Source organism: Colobus angolensis, unplaced genomic scaffold, assembly GCF_000951035.1.
Source record: "Colobus angolensis palliatus isolate OR3802 unplaced genomic scaffold, Cang.pa_1.0 Scaffold160, whole genome shotgun sequence".
Classification (NCBI taxonomy): Eukaryota; Metazoa; Chordata; class Mammalia; order Primates; family Cercopithecidae; genus Colobus; species Colobus angolensis.
The window spans coordinates 3,252,195-3,268,272 of record NW_012114711.1 but is presented as its reverse complement, the minus strand read 5'-3'; the positions used below and the strand labels follow the sequence as shown (position 1 = coordinate 3,268,272).

The window sequence follows — 16,078 nt, the reverse complement described above, 5'->3', positions numbered from 1 at the left end:
AAGGCCAATGATCCAGAGTGCTGAATGGCTGGGCGATTTTTAAACTGGAGCCTTCTAAGTCTGTTAATTTATTTACTGGCTATGATAAAATCCAGAAGAGTATCAATCGCTATAATAACCCAGTTGTATTTATACAGAAGGTCAAATATTACAAGCCTGCTGTTCAAGAAAATAAACATGTAGATAAGGCATAGTTATTAAAAGCAACAAAATTGGGTGTGATTCTAGCACTGCCTCTGGTTGGCCCTTTCAGTTTGGGTGAGCTGCCCAGTGAGTCTTTTTCTCAGCCTCCAGTCCTGGAAATAAGAAAATCGAAACAAATGCACCATTAAATCCCTTTGTATCTACTATTTTGGATATTTATTAAATCTTTCTGATATGCTGTGGAAATAATTAGAAAGGGTGTTTTGTGGAAGAAAATACATTATTTTAGTGAATAATAGCAGATACATGTTATTGTATTTTACTTTTTTTGTGTTTTGAAACAAAGTCTTGGTCTGTCATCCAGACTGGAGTGCAGTGGCACGATCATAGCTCACTGCAGCCTCAAACTTTAGGGTTCAAGCGACCCTGCTGCCTCAATCTCCCAAATAGCTGGAACTACAGACACCTACCACCATGCCTAGCTAATTATTATTATTAATAATTATTATTTTGTAGAGGTGGAGTTTTTTGCCCAAGCTGGTCTCAAACTCCTACCCTCAAGCAATCCTCCCACTTCAGCTTCCCAAAGTGGTTATTGCACTTTATAAATTGGCTTAAGTAATATATGCTTTCCAAATCATGTATGCAGAAGGACTCATAGGTATTAGAAAATTACTGGATTGCAAAATTGAATATGGAAATCTACTGTTTGGCATTTTACTTTTCTTTCTTTGATATACTAGAAGAATAGCTACAAATATTTCCTCTTAATTTCCAAAATGATTTGCAGATTGGGCTCTCCTTGCCCACAAATAAATAAAAAGTAATTTTGGAATTACTGATGATTTTGGTGTGCCACTTAGAGAGATATTAAGGTTTATTTTGAAAGAACAAAGGAAGGAAAGAGCTTGAATTACACACCTATCTCCTATTCACATTCCATTGGCCCAAAGTTGGTCACATGGACACGTCTAACTGCAAGAGAGGCTGGAAAATGTAGTCTTTAATGGTGAGCAATGTATGCAAGTAAAACTGGAAACATTTTGTTACTAAAAGAAACAAAAGCGGATACTACATGGTAAGGCAGTTCCTAAAGAAGTGAGCAAGTCTAGCACCCTGAAAGAGCTGAGTAGGAAATTTGACAGAGCAACAAAAGGATATGTTTCAAATGTGCAACTGTCATGGGAGTGCTAAGTCATACTGAGGAACACACAGTTTTCCCTGCACAAGCACCTCCTATCCCTTGTTTCCAGGGTATAGGTTGTTAAAAGAAAAACTTTAGCCAAATTAATTTTAAAAGAGTTTAATTGAGGAAAGAGTGAATCAGGCAGTCTCCCTGAGCCAGAATGGGCTCAGAGACTCCAGTGCAGCCATCTGGTAGAAGAAGATTTATGGACAGAAAAAAAAAAGAAAGTGACATACAGAAAATGGAAGTGAGGTATAGAAGCAGCCAGATTGGTGATGCTCAGTGTTTGCCTTATTTGAACATGGTTCGAACAATTGGCCACCTTTGATTGGCCGATCAAAGTTTTCTCAGGGATTGGCACAAGAGTAGGCTACGGTCTGTTTACAGCTCCTTTTAGATTATAGTACATGATGCATGGAAAAACCTTTAGGCTGAACTTAAAATATGTAAGGAGGCAGCTTTTGGCTAAACTTGATTTAACACTGTTGATTTTACACAAAGGGTCTGGCGAAAACTTCGCTTCATCAGCATTCAGGAATCTTCTCACTGGCAAGAGAAATGTCATTCTATACCACAAGTCTATTCTTAGGTTCTGATAAACTCTGTATGGCCAGACACTGGAAAACACAGGAGAATAGGTGTGAAGCCCTGGACAGCTAGGGTAGTGGTCCGCTTGAATAAGCAAAAGACTCCACCATAAATTGGAATAAAAATTAATAGTACATTTGCTACTAATATTTATATAGACATGTCTTAATATGAAAAAAGCAATGTACACATATATAACTGTAATACAATATAAAGCCTATATAGGGCAGATCAAATATTATCACAAATAGAGCAGGACCATATTTTGAAACCTCACCATTAAGTAGAAGATTTTGTTAGTAGATGCCAAGGTGATAGATATTAATTATAGGCAAGAAAACTAATTTTCTTTTAAATGTTTTATTTATTAATTACTTTCGTAAAAATTGTACAATCCCAAGTGTAAATTTTCTCACTTCGGCATAAGAAGAAGGGCTGCTGTGGATGTGCATGTTGAATGAGAAATGTGTTTCTTTAGCTCAAACTTTCTGTTCCATGATTGGGAATGAGAAATCATTTCTCCTGACAGAATATACCTGAGATAAAATGGAATTGTTATGAGGAAAATTTTTCCATAGCTGTATATATACCTAAAACATATTTATCAATAAAGAGACTGCTTTAAAAACGTTATACACAGTATTTTCATTTTCACTAATTGCTTTAGTGTGGCAGTAATTCACTAGGAAGGATCTGAGATGTTCTCTCTCCCAAGACTCTTTTAATTTTATGGACAGCCACAAACAATGTTTTAAGAAAGTTAAATTTTTTAAATCTAGGAGAGAAAAAAAAGTTTTTTCATGTCCATTTTACCACTTGACAATATTTTGACTGCCTAGAAGCTTTGAATATCCTGTGTATGTTGGCTAATTTTCCAGCTTATGAGTCTGATCCATCCCAAGGTAGAAGCCAGAAATTAAGTTCTCAATCTCTCATAAAGTTGGGATAGAGGCTTGTGACTTACATGCTACAGATTAAGTATATACATGCCAGTTTTGACTATAAAACTACAAATTGAAGAATTAGATATCATGCCTGATCCACTTCTGTTCTGCTGGTTGCACACCTATCCGGTTTCTGAAGACGTCACCAGCAAAAATTTTAGTGTTATTAGCCAACATTCAGTGTGGCATCCGTTGCCAAGTGTTACTGAAGCAGTTATGAAGTGTGATTTTGATTTTCTTCTTTGATTCATAGCCTGGTTTTCTGTGTGGTCTTCAAGATTGCTTGAGAGAGAAGAATGGGAATTTCATTGAGTATATAATTATTTATTTTATATATCTTACATTTTTTTACTGTATTCAGAGTAAACATATTCCCATTCACTAAATCACTTATGAATATATAATTTTAAATAACTGCACAGTATTTGCCATTTTACCCTTCAAATCTGTGTTTCATCTTTTTCACACTGCTTTCTTTCTGGGGCTAATCTGTGTATATGAAATAAAACAGCTCCTTAGATCTCTGGTTTCAGGTGGATTTGGACAATGGGGAACTAGGGTAAAATAGCAGAGAAAGGAAGAAGCCTGAAGTCAGGCATTTGTATTCCCCTTGTTGCTTCTTACTGGATTAACTCTGATTGGCTGCTGCTCTCAAAGAAATTCACTTTTCATCCAGATTTTGTTAATTACTACTTACTCACTCCAGCCTAGACATTGCATTCCTTATGATTTATTTTCACACACTTAGACCCTCTTCAAATAGCTTCAATTTGTGACAATTACACGTTTTCTTTAGGGTCTCTGACTAGAGCAATATTCCATCGTAGGAATATATCATAATTTACGTCACTATTTTCCTAGTGTTTTACATTTAGGATTCTCTTGATTATTTTAAGTCTAAACATTGCTGTAATTAGATACTAATATATAATTCTGATGGTTGTCTCTGGTTCTTTCTTAATTATGTTTTCTAATTGCTGCTATGCAGAGACTGACTTTTTTTTTTAGTATGGATCTCTTACATTCACCTACATTGCTAAGATCTAATTAGCTATAATAGCTTAGCTCTAGAGTTTCTTGAATTTTTATGGAGACAATCCTATCAGCTGTAATTAAAATTGTGCATCTTTCTTTCTAATATGTCTACTTTCCATTTCTGTTTCATAACTTATTGCGTTGTCTGGAAAATTTAGTAACATGTTGATTATACTGCTTTATTTTAAGTTAAACTGTACATCTTTATGGGGCACATGGTCTATTTTGATAAACACATACAATGCATAATGATCAAATCAGAGTATTTAGGATATCTATCACCTCAAACATTCACCATTTCTTTGTGTTGGGTACATTTCAAATCTTCTAGCGATTTTGAAATATACAACATATTATTGTTAATTATAGTCACCTTGCTTATTCCTTAGATCTAACTGTATTTTGTATCAATTAACCAATCTCTCTATACCTCCCCTACTCCAAGCTGTTTTAATGGGCATATTTTCGTCCTGATTTCAAAGAGAATGCTTCTTAATTTGACCACTAAACATAAGCCATTGCTTTAGGATACATTTCTAGATGTTGAATTATTCAAACGGTATAAATATTTTAAAGCTTTTTGGAATATATTATGAAATTTCTCTCCAGAAAATTACAACATTTTATACCATCATCAATAGATCCTGACAGTGCCTTGACCCACATAATCTTGCCAACATTAGCTGTGAATTCGATATGTTTTGTTATTTGTAACTAGATTACCTTTTTCTGCTTCATGGCCACACTTAAACCCTAATTTACCACAAGAACAACAATAACAAAAAGTAGGAATAAGATTCTGCTGAGAATTGATCAAGAATATTACCCTTGTCGGTAGCTGACAACATATTCCATTTGTTTTATTTGTTTGTTTGTTTGTTTGTTTATTTATTTATCTTTCAGACAGAGTCTCTCTGTTGCCCAGGCTGGAGTGCAGTGGTGCTGTCATAGCTCACTGCAGCCTCATGTCCCAGGCTTAAGCGATCCTCCTGCCTTAGCCTCCCAAAGTGATGAGATTACAGGTGTAAGGGACTGCACCTGGCCTCTATTTACTTTAAAATAAAGACAAATATTTTTATTTTCTAAATTTATGAAACCACATTTTCTATGTTAAAGTATTTCTAAAGCATTTTAATCATTGGGAACATTTTTTTCTTTCAGTAAAGACCCTTAAAATTTAGAAATCACCCCAAGCTTGGGGGTATTGTTTTTCTCTAACATAAACACTAGATACTTTAAAAAAATAAAATTAGAAAACCAATTTCACTCTACCTGCTACACACAGTTTTCTAAAGTGAGATGTTTGTCCCCTAGCTGCATAAATGTAAGTCATAAAAAATGCTAAATGTTGACAGTTTTACTCCACCTGAAATTTACATTAGGTAGTCACTGGGCTACAGAAGGTACAATGTCTATGAGAGAACTCATCAAAAACATAGACATAAAACATATACCTGTCTTTTGTCTCAGAAGGCTGCACAACTTTTATCTCATCCCATAAATAATGGAGGCATCAGCACATTTATCTGCACACAATAACAAATCCCATCCTCTTGGTAATTGTAAAAACACTGAAGCCTGTTATTGACCTTGTGTAAAATATAGGCATGGGAGAGAAACACAAAGAAACTTTTTGTCTGTCTATACCCACATCTAAAGCCCCATCACACACTTTGAAAACCATTAAACTAAAAGTCAACGATGTGAAAAGGAGGAGGAAAAAATATATTATTAAATAAAGCAAAACAGACAAGTTAAATAAAAAGATGCATCCATCCATACCACGTCACTCAATGTTCCTATTTTCTTTGCTGAAGTTTTTGAGATATTTGCATTAAAGGAAGGTTGAAATCTTCAGATCTCAGAGCTCTGACTCATATTGTTAGTTCTCATTTTTTTTTTTTACTTCTCACATTCTTTTACTGTACTTACTTATTTTGCAAATAAATAGTCTGTGGATATGTTTTTAAGGTACCTTTACTATATTGTTAGAGTACACATTTTCTGACTGAATTACAGTGAAAACGGTTAGCAGCTATTTATTGATCACCATTTGCAAATATTTATATCCACATCCTAATCTCTGCCAGTTTCCCTGGGCTGGGCTCAAGAACTACAATGCTCCGCATTGTCCTGTGCATTATAGCTAGATGGCATGATAAATGATAAGTCACGGGGTCCTCTAATGAGCAACACACAATAATTACCATAATAGTTCAGAGAAGGGAGAGACAAATGCAAGACATAGCAGTGACAAGAAGTCCCTTAAAAGAGGTAGGTTTTAATTGAATCTTCAAGGCTGAGGTTGAATTGATGGAAAAGACAACAAAAATATTTCACAAAGGCCAAGAAAGATATGCATTATTGTTTTAGTCCATTTTCACACTGCTATAGAGAAATACCCAAGACTGGATAATTTATAAAGGAAAGAGGTTTAATTGACTCACAGTTCCACACGGCTGAGGAGGCCTCAGGAAACCCACAATCATAGTGGAATGCAAAGGGGAAGCAAGCACCTTCTTCACAATGCAGCAGGAGATGGAGAAACAAAGGAGGAAGTTCCAAACACTTATAAAACCATCAGATCTCGTCAGAACTCACTCACTCTCATGAGAACAACATAGGGGAAACTGCTCCCATGATCCAATCATCTCCCTCTCTCAACACATGGTGATTACAGGTCCCTCCTTCCCTTGACATGTGGACATTACAATTTGAGATGAGCTTTGGTTGGGAACACAGAGCAAAATCATGTCATTCTGCCCCTGACCCCTCCCAAATCTCCTGTTTTTTTCACATTTTAAAACCAACCAACCATGCCTTCCCAACAGGCCCCCAAAGTTTTAACTCATTCCAACATTAATTCAAAAGTCCAATTCCAAAGTCTCACGGGAGACAAGGCAAGTCCCTTTCACTTATGAGCCAGTAAAATAAAAAACAAGTTAGTTCCTCTCAAGATACAATGAGGGCACAGGCATTGGATAAATATACTCATCTCAAATGGGAGAAATTGGGCAAAACAAATGGGCTACAGGCCCCATGCAAGTCTGATTTTGACTCCATGTCTCACATTTGGAGTATGCTGATGCAAGGGGTAGGCTCCCTTGGCTTTGGGCAGCTCCTTCACAGGCTGCCACTGAGTGTCTGTGGATTTTCCATGTGCACAGTGCAAGGTGTCAGTGGATCTACCATTCTGGGATCTGAAGGATGGTGGTTCACTACTCACAGCTCTGCTAGAACTCCAGTGGGGACTCTGTGTAGGGGCTCCCACTCCACATTTACCTCCCACACTGTCCTAGCAGAGGTTCTCCATGAGGGCTCTGCCTCTGTGGGAGACATCTACCTGTACGTTCAGACATTTCCATACATCCTCTGAAATCTAGGCAGTGGTTCTGAAACCTCAATTCTTCCCTTCTGACATTATGTGGAAGCTGCCAAGGCTTCCACATGATGGAAACAATGACCCAAGCTGTACCTTGGACCATTTTAGCCACACTTGGATGCAGTGCAACAAGTCCCAAGACTGTACAAAGTAGCAAGGCCCTGGGCCCAACCCATGAAACCATTTTTTCCTCCCAGGCCTCCAAGATCTCTGACATGCCCAGGAGATATTTTTTCCATTGCTTTGTTGAGTAATATTAGACTCTTCATTACTTATGCAAATTTCTGCAGCTGGCTTGAATTTCTCCCCAAAAAATGGGTTTTTCTTTTCTATCATATCATCAGGCTGCAAATTTTCCAAACTTTTATGCTCTGCTTCCCTTTTAAACATAAGTTCCAATTTCAGATTATCTCTCTCAAGTTCAAAGTTCCAAAGATCTCTAAGACAGGGGCAAAACACTGTCAGTCTCTTTGCTAAAGTGTAGCAAGAGTAACCTTGGCTTCAGTTCCCAAGAAGTTCCTCATCTTCATCTGAGACCACCTCAGCCTGGACTTCTTTTTCCACATCATTATCAGCATTTGGGTCAAAATCATTCAACAAGTCTCTAGGAAGTTCAAAAGTTTCCTACATTGTCCTCTCTTCTGGGCCCTCCAAATCATTCCAACCCCTGCCTGTAACCCAGTTCCAAAATTGCTTCTGCATTTTCAGGTTATCTTTGTATCAGTACCCAACTCCTTGTACCAATTTACTGTATTAGTCCATTCTCAAGCTGCTATAAAGAAATACCTGAAACTGGGTAATTTATAAAGCGAAACATTTTAATTGACTCACAGTTCAGCATGACTTGGTGGGGGTCCTCAGGAAAGTTACAATCATGAGGGAAAGCAAAAGGGAAACAAACACCTTCTTCACAAGGCAGCGGGAGAGAGGGAAATGAAGGAGGAAATTCTCAACACCTATAAAACCATCAGATCTCATGAGAACTCACTATCACAAGAATAGCATGAGTGAAACTTCCTCCCTGATCCAATTACCTTCCTCCTTTGACATATTTAGATTACAGATGCAATTTGAGATGAGATTCGGGTGAGGACACAGTGCCAAACCATATCAAGTATCATTAGGGAGATGTTTATGAACCTAATACGTATTCAAAAGACAAGATAACAGATTTACTTGGAGGAAAAAGGGATGTGAGTTTGGATAGGGAGCATAGTAAACAATTATTAAAAGTCTTCAAATATAGGCTGAATAGTTTCAACTTGATTTGAAAGGTGAAGGTCACCAAGTATTCAGAATAAGAGCCTCAACTTGCCTTCCATAGCAGATACCACAATTTGATCAAAGTTCTCCATCTCCTTGAAGCCAGGTAGAACCTAAGACTCCTTAATTGTTGATATAAACTATCAAAATTGACTCATAATATTAATCCCTTTTGCCACGCTGGGTATAGGTAACTCATTTTGAGCCATAAAGGAAGAGAAGAATGCAGTTTTAAAGAATGACCCAGGGTGAAAGCCACTTAATTAAAATGTTTATGAAATAATCCAGACAATGAATCCTGAAAACCTTTAAATTGAAAGCGCAGGATCTAATGGAAGACAAGCTGAAAGATGAAGCAGAGACAGAGGATTCACTTACACCAGGTTAAAGAAAAACTCTTTCATTTAGCTAAAATAAATAATTCAGCTTCAAGTTATTCAACAAACATTTATTAGCAATCTAATGTATGATAGTATACGGCTAAAGCACTTACAAACTTTATCTGAATTAATTCTTTTAAAATTAGTATTAATTTTCTGTTTCTTTGAGATCATCATGTCTTTTGCGTGAACATGGATGGAGCTGGAGGCTATCGTACTTAGCAAACTAATGCAGGAACAGAAAACCAAATACCACAAGTTCTCACTTATAAGTGAGAGATGAATGATGAGAATTTATGAACACAAAGAAGGAAATAATAGACACTGGTATCTACTTGAGGCAGGAGGGTGAGAAGAGGGAGAGGAACAAAAAAGATAACTATTGCGTACTGGGTTTAATACCTGGGTAATGAAATAATATGTACAACAAACCCTTGTGACACTTGTTTATCTATGTAACAAAACTTCGCATGTACCCCCAAACCTAAAATAATTTTTGTAAATGAGGAATAGCTCAGAGAAATTAAGAAACTTGTTCAAGATCCTATATCCTTTCAGCTCTATCACACTTCTGAGATGAGATGAAACATGAAAAAAAATTTACAGCCTAGTTGACTTTACATTTAAAAATATTTACTAGAAATTATAGCCTAATTAGAAGCTCAGCACTACAGCAAGTTTAGCATGAAATGAATATTTTATTACTCTTTTTATTTTGAGAGTTAAAATTGTTCTTAGACTCTAAGTAGAAAATAATTCTGGTAAACTTGATAGCAATAAACTTGCTGACATCAAACTTTATTTTTTTTTATTTTTATTTATTTATTTTTTTGAGGCGGAGTCTCGCTCTGTCGCCCGGGCTGGAGTGCAGTGGCCGGATCCCAGCTCACTGCAAGCTCCGCCTCCCGGATTTTCGCCATTCTCCTGCCTCAGCCTCCGGAGTAGCTGGGACTACAGGCGCCCGCCACCTCGCCCGGCTAGTTTTTTGTATTTTTAGGAGAGACGGGGTTTCACCGTGTTAGCCAGGATGGTCTCGATCTCCTGACCTCGTGATCCACCCGTCTCGGCCTCCCAAAGTGCTGGGATTACAGGCTTGAGCCACCGCGCCCGGCCTTTCAAACTTTATTTTTAAGACTAATACAGGATTGAAAAAAATAATAACTTTATTTAATACATAGGAGTGGAATAAAATCAAAGGGAATGATGCAAATTATATGTGGAGTCCTTTTTAGTTCATATGCTGACACTTGGATCATTCAGAAAAAAAATTGAAAATTTTTAGTTGGGTATTTTTGTTATTTTAAGTAATTGAGTTAATATTATATATTTTATCAAACAATTGTCAGTTCTTCAATTCACAGTGCTTCAAAATGTGCTCCATAAATATTAATTGACAAGACAAGACATTGGGTCATAGATAGTATTTATTGTTCTAGCAAAGATAATTAGCCAAGCAGCCAAACGCCATTTCTTTTATCAAAATTCTACAATGTCTCATTATTTACTCAAAGTAATTGCCCAAATCCTTACTAGGAAGAAACTCCAAGGTCTGACTCCATGCCCACCCTCAACCTTTCCCTGACCTTATCTCCATCTTCTCTCTCCCTCTGTCTCTTCAGTCCAGTCACACTGGCCTGCGTGTTGTACTCAAAAGTCCACATCAGCTTGTTCCTTATGGTTTTCTTTTCCTATTATCTCTTCCTGAAAGTTCTTCCCACCTTACTTCCTCCTACAAGTCTTCACTCAAATCTTATCTTATCAACGAGTCCTATGAAAAGCACTTCCAATCAGCCGCCACCTGACACTGCAATTCCTCTTCCCTCGTTCTTCAATTTTTTCTGCAGCACTTACCACTTTTTAACATATGTTGTTTACTCAATAATTACATTTATTTGTTATTTTCCCATTATAACTACAAGTTCAATGAAAGCAGAAACCTTTGTCATTCTTGATTGCTGCTGTATCCCAAAGAGCTACAACAAGCTATATAGTCAGTAAATAGTTTCTGAAAGAATGAATGAATAAATAATAAGTGTAAATCACAATAGTTAATGCTATCTGAGAGCATTTATTTGCCAAGAACGTTAAGTGTTAAACTACCTACTAAGTACGATCACATTTTTTTTTCATTTAAGTCTCATAACAATTGTTTAAGGGGATGGGAATTTATAGTAAATAATAGACTACAGGTTTCCTAATCATAACTGGTTGTCTAACCCAAGTCTCCAAACTCTTGCTCCGTATTTCTATGGCTGAAATACAGAGAAAAACATGTTTACTCTTATTATAGTTAAGACATACCAGCATTCAGCAATGAAGTCATAGCACATGGAATTTATTCACTGCCGAAAAAAAATTCTTTTGTGAAGCATTTGAAATTTGATGAAAAATCTAAATTTTGATTCAGGATTAAAATAAATATGCTATAGCAATACTTCTAAGAAAGCAAAGAAAATTCTTCTTAAATTATTTGACTGTTATTCTATTAGCTGCTAATTATGATTGGATTCATAAACTAAAAAATTTTTCAGACATACATAACTAATTTATATGAACTCTTTTACACTCAAGTTGTACAATGATTTTTTATAATATCTCTATTATACCAAGGTAAATTATACTTTAATTCAAAAATATTTCAATGATTAAATATTTTGAAGTTTCATTTTGGAGACCTATACAGCTTTTCTGTCATATTACTAATATATTATAACCTTCTTTTTGCATTGCTGAAATCAGATGTCAGAGGTCACTTAAGAAGGCTTTAAACATGCCAACCACATGCATTAGATTCCAGTAAGCTTAGAAACCCTATAATTATTCAACTGCCTAGTTATAATCAAGTATTTTTAAATGCAATCTTATTTTGAACATACCTGAAGATGAAATTGTAGCAAATAAGAAAAATTCTCCAACTTATCAAATTCTCTACCTACCAAATTTTCTCTGTAAAAGCAAATGAAAACAACTAGGAAAATGTATCTTTTAATTTGGCACAACTGTAGCTATGACAAAATGGAAAATGGCTCCCCTATGAAAGGCAATCTCTTTGTTAAAGTGCTGACAAGCCAAAGATAAGTTATTTATTGTTCTTTTAATTAAAAATAAAATAATTATTTCACGGAAATTAAAACAAGGTAAAGAGTTAGGCTGCATTCCATAAAACCAGTGAGGACAAAGATAATTTACAAAACCATGTATGCTCTATGGCATTCATTAAAGCAAAAGCACTAGGTTTCCTGTTTTGATAACTCAGGACATTAATTACTGCAGTTTGGAAGGCTGCTTCTTTTCTTACATGGGGAGGCTGTGCCATCATGAGAATACTTTGGGGAGGCTGCTAACAAGACCACTTGTCTTCATCATGTATTTTTTTTTCTCATTTTAAAACATTGTGGTAAAATATACATAATACAAAATTTTTAATGGTACAGTTCAGTTAAGTATATTCACATTGTTGTACAACTATCTTTTTTTTCCCTTTACACCTACAAATAAAACATTATCATTCTAGTTGCTTTATCAAATCTTGTTCATCCAAGTCACACACTAGGGAACAGATTAGGGTCGCGAAGAAATTTCTTAGGATGTTCCAGGACCTCATAATTTATATTTCCCAAGTGAAGTGCATAATAAAAGACCATTGAAGGGCCTGGTAATTCTGACCCCTTTGCCTGTTTCTAGTAATAGCTGCCATTTTGTTTTGTTTTGTTTTGCCTTGTTTCTATAAATTTATGTATACCTCACAACCATATCCCAAAGTATGTTCCTTGGAGCATCAGTTGTAGGGGTGCTACCCAGAAAAGGTGCTACCCAGAAAAGAAGTTGTAGGTGTTACCCAGAAAAGAAGTATGTGATCAAACAAATTTAGACCCACTCAATTAAACATGTGTCCTTTCTGCAGAGTTTCTTAGAACTTCTCACATGTTGTTGGAAATCGTGGCTGTCTAAGTCAGAGAGGTGGCCTGTAGGTTTCACAAAGATCTCAGACCACTGAATTTTGTTATTGCTTGAGAATATTTTAGAACTATTTTGCAAAGGAGTACACCTCGGAAAACATGAGATTACAGCCCTATACCTCTGTCATTTTTATCATTACAGTATCTTTTGGCATGAAAAACTTCTCTTTAAAGAGAACATTTGGTTTGATGTTTCATCATCTTGGAACCTTCTGTCACTTTCCATATCCACCATCTTGTGTTAAGCTGTCCACCTGTTTACTGCAAAACTCCTCACCTTTTTGCCATTTGTTCACTCTGCCCAGTATTTTTACTTTCAAACTTTTACCTCCCTTCACAAGAGGTTAAGGCAGCATATATACAATCTAAGTGAGAAGGAGAAAGAAATTCATTACATAAGTCTTAAAGGAAAAAACAGAAAATCCAAAGCATACTGAAAGAAAGCCTTGCAATAGGGGAGGCTCAAGAACTTTATGTCATAGCAGGACACCAAGAAAGTTCTAAGAAGGCTGTGCCAGAATGCCCTCTACCGACTTTCAACCCCAGGATCAACACTTCACATGCATTAGCAGAGGGAGATAAATCAATGCTTTTCATGTTTTGTGCTGTATCTATTTTGTCCCCTACCCCAACCCCAATCCACCACTGCTTTGAAGAAAAGGTTAACCACTCCAGATTCTGGGAGGAGATCAGTGTATTTGGTCTGCTCTGACTGAGGATGAGAACAGGTCCCAGACTCCAGCCAGTGCCTACTAGCTAGAGCAGAGCACATCAGCTACCCAGAATGAAATTGCTGGTATCTGTATTAAATTCTGGTCTCCTGCAAAATCAATATTGAGGCACCAACATTTAATAAGAAGGTTCCGGGCATTTTTAGCAATATTTATTTACAGTGTTTGCTCTGATAGGCAATGAGCCAAATCCATCAGCACTGGAAAGGCTTTCAATTTGTGAAAAAAGTTAAAGGTATTTAGACATGGATACTAGGATCAACAATCTCTTTAACCAGGACTTCCAAAGCAAAGTCCCTGCAAGTGCCAATCTAAGCCCACTGGAGAGGTGGAAAACAGGGAAAATGCCTTCTTCGGACAATCGTGGTGGTGGTTGGTCAATATCTCACTTGTTTGAGACCATTTGCCCTATGAAATGCAGGAGGCTGGTAGTGGGAGTTTTCTGAGTTCATTTTTTTTCCTGCAGATCTTCTCATTTCCCTGAAAATTGCTAAAGTATGGTTTTTGGCTCCTGCTGGGTTCTCTCTCTTTCTCTCTCTGTCTCTTCCCCACCGGCTCCCTCCCTGCCTTAGTCCCTCTTTTCTGTTTACTAATCCCCCCTCACAGTTTCAACAAGAAGCACAATCACCACACTAACTTCTGCAGGAATCCAGGAAGATAAGTTGTCTAAAGGCAACACCTGCCTCTGACCCTATAATACAGTCCTCACCAAAGATACATGTTATGGGTTGAATTGTGTCCCTCAAAAAGGGATGTTGAAGTCCTAACCTTTGGTGCTTGTAAAGAGGACTTTATTTGGAAAGAAGCTATTTGCAGAAGTAATCCAGCTGCAATGAGGTCATACTGGATTAGGGTGAGCCCTAAATCCAATAACTGATGCCCTTATAAGGAGAGGGCGAGATTTAGAGGCACAGCTTAGACACAAAGGGGAAATGTTCATGTGAAAACAGAGAAAGAAATCAGAATGATGAAACTATAAGCCACGGAACATCAGAGATTGTTGGCAATCTCTGGAAGCCATGGAGAGTCAGGGCAGATTCTTCCCTAGAGCCTTCAGCAGAATCATGGCTCTGCCAACACCTTAATTCCAGAGTTCTAGCCTCTGGAACTGTGAGAAAATCAAGCTGTGTTGTTTTAGGTTTTAAGCCATGTACTTTGTGGTAATTTGTTACAGTAGTCCTAGGAAACTACAACAAGTGAGTACAAAGGTCTAGCTGTTTGCATGGAAAAAGGAAGACATAATATGGGAAAAATAAAATTTTGATTAACATCCTAATAACTTACTTGGCGCATGAGGAAGTCCAAGCAGGAGGAGAATAGCATTGAGCAGGCTGTGAGTAACTGTTTTTCATTCATTGTACAAATACATATTGCATGCTTCTTTGGGCCTGGAAGGTAAATAAGACAAAGTCTTTACCCTGAAATGGGTCAAGTATAATGAATATGCAACAAACACAGGGCCACATGATTTCCATAAGTGCATAGGGGTGCTATAGAGATAGGGAGAAAGAGAACTTGATGAGAACGTGAAGGTCTGGAGAAGGCTTTTTATTATTTTTTACTTTTTTGCAAGAAAATAAGATGTCAGATGGAGTTCTACAGGATGAGCAGGTGTTGGCCAGGGAATAATGGTATACAGGACATCTGAGGCAGGGCACAGGATAACCGATGTCAAAGGTGTAATACAGCGCATTATGAGACATTGTGTATTCTTGGTCAAGGGAGACTAATGTAAAAGGAAGGCCTCTAGAGGCATTTAAGGACTAGGAGAAGAAAATGCATCTTGTGTCATGCTAAGCACCCAGAGCTGACCCTATAAAAGATGGCAGCTAATGATGACTTTAAGCTAAGAGGTATTATGGTGACATTTTTATTTTGCATATATCACTTTGGCGTAGAAAATGAAGAGATGAAAGCAAGGCCTCATGCATAAGAATTTCTCTTGGAGGCTGGGTGTGATGGTTCACGCCTGTAATCCCAGCACTTTGGAAGGCTGAGGCAAGCAGATCACCTAAGAACAGGAGTTTGAGACCAGCATGGCCAACATGGAAAAACCTCGTTTCTACTAAAAATACAAAAATTAGCCAAGCATGGTGGTAGGCAACTGTATTCCCAGCTACTCGAGAGGTTGAGACAGGAGAGTCGCTTGAACCCAGGAGGCAGAGGCTGCTGTAAGCCAAGATCTCACCATTGCACTCCAGCCTGGGCGACAGAGTGAGACTGCTCAAAAAAAAAAAAAAAAAAAAAAAAAAAAAAGAGGGGGTTTAAAAAAAAAATTTTGGGGAAAAACAAAAATTTTTAAAATTTAAAAAAATAAAATTAGAAAACCAATTTCACTCTACCTGCTACACACAGTTTTCTAAAGTGAGATGTTTGTCCCCTAGCTGCATAAATGTAAGTCATAAAAAATGCTAAATGTTGACAGTTTTACTCCACCTGAAATTTACATTAGGTAGTCACTGGGCT

At 37.0% G+C, this 16,078-nt stretch overlaps 1 long non-coding RNA gene across 1 annotated transcript in view; it reads right to left on the bottom strand.

Annotated features, from left to right (window-relative positions):
* Positions 1 to 2,612: 2,612 nt before the first annotated feature.
* LOC105508363 overlaps positions 2,613 to 16,078 on the bottom strand; it is a 17,097-nt gene continuing 3,631 nt past the window's right edge. Inside the window, exons 2-3 of the long non-coding RNA XR_001001247.1 lie at positions 3,300 to 3,351; positions 2,613 to 3,144 (exon numbers count right to left, since the gene is read on the bottom strand). This is a non-coding gene — a long non-coding RNA (uncharacterized LOC105508363). The remainder of the gene's footprint in view (positions 3,145 to 3,299; positions 3,352 to 16,078) is intronic.